The sequence below is a fragment of the Lytechinus pictus genome, chromosome 2 (genome assembly GCF_037042905.1).
Source record: "Lytechinus pictus isolate F3 Inbred chromosome 2, Lp3.0, whole genome shotgun sequence".
Lineage (NCBI taxonomy): Eukaryota > Metazoa > Echinodermata > Echinoidea > Temnopleuroida > Toxopneustidae > Lytechinus > Lytechinus pictus.
Window position 1 is genome coordinate 48,404,967 of NC_087246.1, and position 8,975 is coordinate 48,413,941.

Sequence of the window (8,975 nt, forward strand, 5' to 3'; positions counted from 1 at the left end):
CTTTTTGAAGCAATCTCAATTATAAATATATTGTATTGGCGATTCATGCAATATTGACTTTAAGGATAATTGGATTATGTTTTGGGAATATTGATTATTGAAATTTAAGGGTATTATGAAAGGTTTTGAGAAATACACATCTTGTTTTCAATCTATAGGTGCTTATGTAAATTATCATGTTTGAAAGGTGAAATTTATTTGTAATGTATATTTTGTAGAAGGGGCTTGAGAGACGAGCAAACAGATTATGAGATAAATGCCTTAAGTGTAGCTAAGATCATAGAGCTTAGCAGCTACTAAGAGCGTGAAATGCCTCACAATGCACAGTATACTATTATTTGTCAGATAATAGGCCTACAAACAAGACATAGGCCTGTACTCCCACAACATGTCATCTAAATAATTAAGTCATCTTTTATTGAGCGAAATCTGGGAGAGGCCCTCTGTAAGAGGATTTTAATTTTGGGGAGTAGGATTTGGACCAGTCATGTCCTTGGTAAATGCATATAGCCAAATTGTTGGCCTATATCAATGTTTCCTCAGGCCATCTCGAGCGTGATTTCCGACTCCTCTCTGTTATCTTAGCCCTGGTGTGCAGCGCAGCAATTTTCTAATCAGTGACAAAGAGCAGTGCCGCGAGTCCGCAATCGCACAGTTATTGATTCCGAGCAAGGGAGGAAGAGTTGCAAAGACACTCTTGCACACGCTCCCGTGGCCTTGTCTTCCCTTAGCCCCAAGATTTTTCATTATTGCCGAATTTCAGAGGAGTTTAGCGAGTCATGCGTGATTAGAGGAAAAGTAGAGCAATTGGGCTAGGAGGCACTGAAGGATTTGTTTCAAAGGAGGAGTTCTTCTTGACTAATGGATACTTGGTCACTATTTTATTGTATCTGTCACTGTCTCTCTGGCTAGTTCTCTTGACCCCCCCCCCCCATTTTTCGTTCTCCCATTTCCACCTTCCCCCCTCCTTTTTTTTAATGTCATCTTTTTTTTTCCTATTCCCTTTATTTTACATTCCTTCTCTTTTTGTATCCCACAAGATAAGACGTATAATGTCAAGACATAATTATATTTGTCTTTACAGCATACATATTTTACAAGGACAAATCAAGCACCTGTATCATATCTGGGTGTGTGTTACTTTAAATCTGATGATTGCCTGATGCGACACTGGTTTGTTGTTGGTTGGTGTTTATTTTAATGGCGTTTTTATTCTAAAAGAATATTTATGCCTTTTCTGATTATATATATTTTTTTTTCTCGATTGCTCAAATTTTTTCCCCCTTCATTTTTCTTTATGAAAAAAATATATTAAAAAAGTGGAAAGAGCTCAAGTTGCAAAAACAAAAATAAGGCTAAAACCAACGCTAAATAAGACATATTACACTGCAAAAACTGCAGTGCCAACAGTCTGGAGCCCACACATGACCACACAAGAGAAGTGCCGAAACAACATCATTTTGTATAGCTTTCTTTTCATCCTTACAGATATCAGAATTAGAAATGTTTCATCTCTTCTCCTTGTATTCTACTTTTCATTGGGGAATTGATTAGAATTACTCTAATTTCCCCCCCCCCCCAACAGAAATTAAAATATAATTGTAAAATTTTTTTTTTTCTTACCAGCTTGTTCTTACAATTAACAGTTAGTCTAATCAACACTTACATAGATATTAGTTTTTGTGTAGGCACAGTAGTGAGAAGGGTGTGGCAAGCAACTGCTTCAAGACGAGTGATTATCACCCCCTTTAATCCCGTTACTACACACCTGTCCTGTTAAGTGTCACCTGAACGAGACTCGCTTGTCAGTTGCTCTCCTGTGTAACACGGCAAGCCTGCTAATCGGAAGATACATCTTGGAATCATTTTGGCATGTACAATCAATTAGCAACTTCCTATGAGTGTGTCAGGCAAGATGAGAACACACGAGGGCAGTAGACCCACGAAAATAAGCTGCGCAATTACCACGCATGGTCATGTGACTTGCGAAAGCAAACAGTCGAGGTGGCTTCTTAACAGAGAGCAGATGGCGCTCGATGTCTTGACACATCACCCCACCACGTCTATCCCCAACTACTTGAGACACCTTCACAGTCCGCCATCTTTTTTTTCTTGTAGTTCCTCTCTCCATTCCCTCATTCCCTTGTCAACTTGGAGAGTGTAATTTGATTTCAGCGGCTGTTAGCAGGGTGCTAACGCCGTGCATTAGTGAGCTTGCGAGGAATAGATCGCTGTCGTATGGTGCATCAAATGATCAGCGTCGTCGAGGCAAGACTTCATGACGTACGAGGCTGGTGACAAGGGATGGAAGGTGAAGGGGAGTCATTATGAAAAGCCTCTATTGAAAATCCACCTGGGAAATCGTGTACATCCCCTCTTTAGTGGAGGAATATTGCAATTTCCTTTCTCCTATTAAAAAATATTTTTGTGATTTTTGTTCTTTAATTTATCAAATACTCTTTTCATTGTACCACTTTCTTTTTGAAAATGTTTTCTTTTCCACCTCTTTTTTTTCCTTTTGTCTTCTATTTTAGTTCTTTTCTTTCTTCACCTGTCTTTTTTTTTCTTTTTTATATTCCTGTGCTTATCTCCTTCTCTTACCTACCATCTCAAAATTTACATAATTGAATTACTATTTATATGAATCGGTGTCCTTATGTTCCCTGCGACTAGCTCTCTTTTCACAGCATAATTGCAGCCTTGATCCAGATATTCTTTCCAAGAAACCTTGGTTGATGAAAACTGTTTCTAAAGAAACTGTTCAAATTTGAATTAGATTGGTGATGAAGTATGTCAAATAGTGCATTATGATTTCATGACTGTTGCATCAAACTCTCTCTATATAGGGTATCATGTATGCGTGCATCTCTTGCTGATATTCCTCAATTCCATGAACCCTATTCTGGTTATTATCATGGTGGATTACACTCTATTTTGCATTTTTAAAGCTCTTTGCATATAAAATATATTCATCATCTCCCAAGGCCTTTGGAATAATGAAAGTGGGGATGATGTTGAAATGCCACAGCTAATAACTCAAAACAAAAGCATAGCACTCCATCTCCTTGACACAGACACTGTTTCCTTTTTTTTGATAACGTGACAAAAATTAACGGCATCCATTAATGTGATGAACACACAATGAATGTTTGATGGTTCCTCTTCGATGAAACCTTTCTCGATATTAATTCTCTAGCAAGAATTACGTTCTAATTCTCTCTTTATTGGGTCAAGGTGGTGTTATTAATGTTTCACCTTTCGACAAAACGCCAGAGCCAGCTTGTTAGCTGGAAGGTAAAAGTATCATTTTGCAAAATTTAATTTAACCGCTTTGATGGGACGTGTTTCAGCAATTAATATATCGCTAGGGAGAATGGGGCGATGCTGTCTCTTAAGTTAGGATGTGATGGACAGAGATATTATCATGTTGACCTTGGTTTGTGTGTAAGAGCTCAATAAAAATTACCTTCCTCATCGTTCTAATTGCTTTTCCTTTATTAATTCCGTTATGATTAACTTTGATAAATGCCCTGTTCAGATGAACAAATAGTTTGAGGAAGAAAACCTGTTTTATTGCATTGCAGAATGATTTAGCGTGAAATCCCCATAATAGACAACATTTTGAAGCAAAACATGCAGTTTTTAAAAAGAAAATTATTTCAAGCAAAGTCTGTTGGAGATCGTTAAAATCAAACTGATGCCATCAGAAACAGTTACTTATTTAGTTACCATTGAACTGGAATGTATGCTCTAATATATTCTTATTCTGTTGTCATTATTGACAATTTCAGCATTCAAATAACACTAAGTGAGTATATACACAAAGGAGAAATTTGAAAAAAGAGGAATAAAAAAAAGCTCTCTATTAGTTATAATATATAACGTTTTACCTTAAGTAAAATGAATAAAATTCCCTCTAATTACCAGCTAGGCAGGAAATGGTGTTATCCATGGTTACACTTCCTTGCCATAACACTCGTAAACCCAGAAATATATTTGCTTTTCATTTTGCAGTTAGCTCACCACTCTAGAACTGTAGACAGTAAACAAATAGGCAATAAAAATGTTGTTGGTTGAGTACAACCATTTTTTAATTATTTGATTGGTAAATAAATAGTAAATGGGTTATGGAACAAACTGATGAAATACACAGATGTGAAATTTATACATTTTGTTAGAAGTGTCCTATGTTTTGTAATGCTTTTTTTTGGGGGGGGGTGGGTGGGGGGATGGGCTCAGGGGGGACACTAGGCGGTGCTGCACCATCCCGAGTTTGCTCAATCTCGAAATTTTAGCCCGATCGGCCCTCTTCGCGATTAATCTCGAGATTCAAGAAACCCCGTCTCGGCCATCGCAAGAAGAGCGATTCCTGCTCGAGCGAGGCATCGATGCATTATGGTCTGACGCCGTGAATAAATAATCGTGAGTGCGTCTGCACCTACGAATTAGCGCGATAATTCGTAAAATAGCGCGCTTTTTTGCAAATAATCCCAAGTTGACTTGGGATTGCAATCTCGAGTTTAATCCTACGAACCAGCGCGATAATTGCGTCTCCATTGCAAATAATCTCGAGATTGTTCAGATCGGGATAATTTGCCGGATCAGAAATAGCGCACTAATTTGAAAACTCGTGATGGTGCAGACGGCCCTTTTGCCAATCCTATACAGTCTTGATGACATCATTTCAACCACAAATCCCATAGATCCACATCCTCTTCCCCCAAATCAACATCAACAACGCAAAAAATGATCAGCCATTTAATGGGCATAGAGAAAACACATTGGCAACAATTACGACTGAGGGATTGTTTGTTTAATCTGTTTGCCTATTCTTTTTGGAAGGTCTCGCTTGAGCCCCTGCTTATAGCCCATAGGTCATGATGATTGAGATCTATTTTTGTGATACTACTCACCGCAGCTCTATCAGGGTTTCTTCGCGTTTGAATTGATCGATACTCTTTGGATTCCTAACGAGATTGTGATAGTCTGTTTAGGGAGATTGTAAATTTACCTGTGAGTATATATTTGATTTGTGATTATGTGTACATTGGTAGTACAGATTTTAGAATATTGCATATTTCAAAGTACTTATTTGAAAGTTGGTCATGCATATGTATATACATGTAAGCCTGCAGGAAGAAATATTATGTTTGCAAATCCAAGAGATGGCAATGTTATCAATCCTAACAAGATTGATGGGAGATGATATCTTCGGTTATTACAAACATTTAGGTTTGCAATAGAATGGGAAACAAACATAATGCCCCATAAAATGTTACTCTTTTTCAATATGGCTGCCAATTTGGGAAGGTTCATGATTTATTGCTCATTGATTTGTTTCGCTTTCCATCCAAGCACGAGTATCACATTGTTCCTCTTCGCTATGTTATTAAACCACCAGTAATAAAATGTAGTTATCAGTACAAGTGGGTGCCAATAGGAGAGTGCATTCAGGTCGACCAAACCACAGCGGTCGAACAAACACGATACCTAGAAACTCCCTCATCAGTTAAAAGTGATGGTACCCACCATGTCCTGAAAAGTGCAGTGCATCACCCGACGACTGATTGAAACAAATCATGCCGTATGTGAACTGACTTTCGAAAAAGAAAAATCAATATAAGACAAGGGTTTTATCCTCTGTATCCCTGGCACAGATAACGGGTATATTTGATAGCTTTTCTACTCAAACACAAATTTGTTGCTCTACATATGAAGTGGACAGCGGGAATTAGCGTGTCCAGTTCCCTGCGCCTATGGTTGGTCCCTTTTCGTTTCATCTGCCGCCGTTTCCTCTCTGCATTTGCGTGACTCCTGTGGTCTAGCCAGCAGGCACCTACTGTATCAACTCCTTTTATTCCATCCCCTATTGTGTATTCATATTAGGTAAAGAGAAAATGAATTGGTGTCATTAATTTATGGTTAGCTTTGTGTTTAGCATTAAGCTGCGATGCGTGTCAAAATTTTTGTTTCTGTGTGGGGGTGGGGGGATGCTAGTTATGTAGGGAGGGGTGGGGTGGCTGGAGAGAAGGGGGTTATGAGAGCAGGTGGGAGGGACAATATTGTGGGACAAGTCAGGAACAGAGAAGGCATCGATAATGAAAATGACAATTTTTTTCTGAGCTGACATCCTGCAAAATGATGGAGAGTACTGGCTATTGTAGTGTATAATAATACATTTTTATAGATTTTACAATATAGGTTCAGAATGTTCTTCAGCAATGCAAATTTGTTTATTTTACAAAGAGGAATGTTTATAAAAATTTGACCTATTGAGAACCATTGTACTTAATCCTGATAAAAACTAATACTGAATGTTTCATAAAAGGATAGGTACAGGTCATCATCCAATACATGGAGGCATATGTAAGGCAGCACCGTTGTGAAGTGAACTCTATGAGTGTTTGACTCCAGAGACTCATGATAAAAGGTTTGAATCAATAAAAATCGTCCCTCGGGCATGCAATCTGATGGTCTTACAAGTATTTCCAATCTCCATTTCTGCTTTCTCCTCTATATCTTCTCTTACCCTATTCTCTTTTATTGAACCGTGATCGCAGTTTAAAATAGTGTAAATTTCACGAAATGAGTTGGGTTGGATCTTTCTTTTCCTCATTTCAAGCCATCTTTCCTTATTGAAATTGATTATACGATACTAGTCTGTAATTTAAATAAATAGAATGATACATTACCATATCCTAAAGCGGGTTGTGGAAATATTCACAAGTGATAGATTTCAAGAGATAGCTTGATGCGTGAATGGTTTCCCCTTTTTTGTAATTTTCTTTTTGACATTTTATACACTATGCAAGACTTGCACCAATGAAAAGCACTATCACTCCAACATCATCAATTGCATAGTGAAATATGCCGTAATGGCTGTTGTACATCACATTTCCTATTTTAATTGCATCTATTTTGAGTGTTTATTGTTATTGATACCCAAGCTGAAGAGCCATTAATATCTCCCAGGGTATTATATATGATGAGGAATATTTTAATCTTGATAGGATCTTTCTATACTTTTTTATATCGCCTTGTATCTTAAAGCCTCTCTTGAGCTCAATTGTTCCGTCTAATGAGTGCAGTGGAGGGCAAAATGACTCCAGTTATTTTTACTCACACTGCCGCCGTTCTAGTCCCTTACTCGTAGGAGAAGACAAATCTGATGTTAAATTATGCACCGATGGAGATGGTGTTAATGTTTTATGTGTGCTCCTCAAAGCCTTAAGAGTGTCATCCATTTTCATCTCTTATAAACTCTATCACCATGGACCCCACCCCCAGTATCGCCACTGTGGAAAATTCTTCCCGGGAAGAGAGCCCGCAGAGATGATATTTACGTTAAGTGCTCAGAGAAAATGAGTACTATAAAGGGACGTGCCCGACGCTGGGTTTGGAGGCATTAATCGCCGCCATCGTCGATGTGCACGGCTTGTGCTGTTATGACATCAGTCATCTGTGAAATAGGGATCACCTGATTATGTGTAGGGAGCCCCCTTTCTGGTGCTTAGGGAGTCATGCGGTAGAGGTGTGTGTGTGCGTGTGTGTGTGTATGAAGTCATGTCTTCAAGACTGTTTCAACAAATGTTTATGTGAGTTCATGGGGATGAGGGTTGTACCAGGGTGGTTTACAAAAAATTGGATGACAGTATCTAAATTTGACAGTGGTGCATTATACAAATCAGGTCAATGATGGATGTGTGTGAGATCCGCATCATGGGGTTATATCTTATACCCCTCTCATAAACCCAATAAAACCCAATTATGCGGCTAATAGCATCATAATTTGGTCTTAAAATCAGAGGAGGACAAGAGTTATCCGCATTATTCTGATGCTGCTATTATCCGCATAATAGCGGCATCGGGACAAGATTTTGAGTTTATGAACGTATTTCCAAATAATGCGGATAATTGCCATGGTGCGGTCACAAGGTCACCCTTTTCCAACACAACCGCATCGGAGGGGGCGTGTCCAGTTGTCATGACGATTATCCGCCTTTTTCAGGACGGGCGCTCGTAAAAATAATGCGGATAATTTTCAGAGTTTGTGAACGCAATTTTTATTGAATTATCCGCATTACTCTTAGGCAGCTAATTGGAGGATAGGTTTTATTGGGTTTATGAAAGGGGTATTATTTTGTATACATTGTTTGAGAGAATATGACTCGTAAAGGCATGTTCCAGTGGGCTTTGAAAGAAGATGATGTATTCATGAGTCAATAGTGAGTATCTACTTAACATAAAAAAAAACGAATAATTAACCATCTTGGCTATGTTGTATGGGGTTTAATAAATACCCATATTTCACTTCCATTCCATATAAAATAAGAAGTAATCCATTTTGGCTACCAAGGATTAAACAATCCACCTCAATTACCCACAGTACTTATAAGAGCATCACGCTTTTTTTCTGCATTTAGACAAGAGTGTCGTCTGAATTTCAGGTAAACCTTTAAATACATCATGAAAAAAAAATTCACTGTTTATTCCATCATTTCATCCTTTCCACATTTATTATATTGCACAAGGGCAAGACCAATCAATATTACTGTGGAGGGTTTGCTAAGCGTGACAAACAATGGTTTGCTTGCTGCTGGCTTGTCGTTCCGGGCGTGAGGGGAGAAGGTTAAAAAAGGAAACCGCTCTTCCACCATTCAGTCGAGATGAGACGAGGGAAGGTGGGGAGGAGGAGGAGAGGGGGGGGGGGTAATCTACGAGGATGAAACGGTGATTAAAATGCTGTGATGACGAGGGAATGAATGACTACCACGGCAGCATACAAATCTGCGATGAATGATGGATGTTGTGTTTTGATAGGGGAGAAAATATTTCCTATGTCAAGAAATTAATGCTGACTCAGTTATTAGCAGGATTGCATCCATGTGAAGGCAAACCATTTTGCTCACATTTTGATGTATCTGCTGGTGAGCATTTAGAAAGTATGGTAAAATGAAAAATCAATATATCTTATT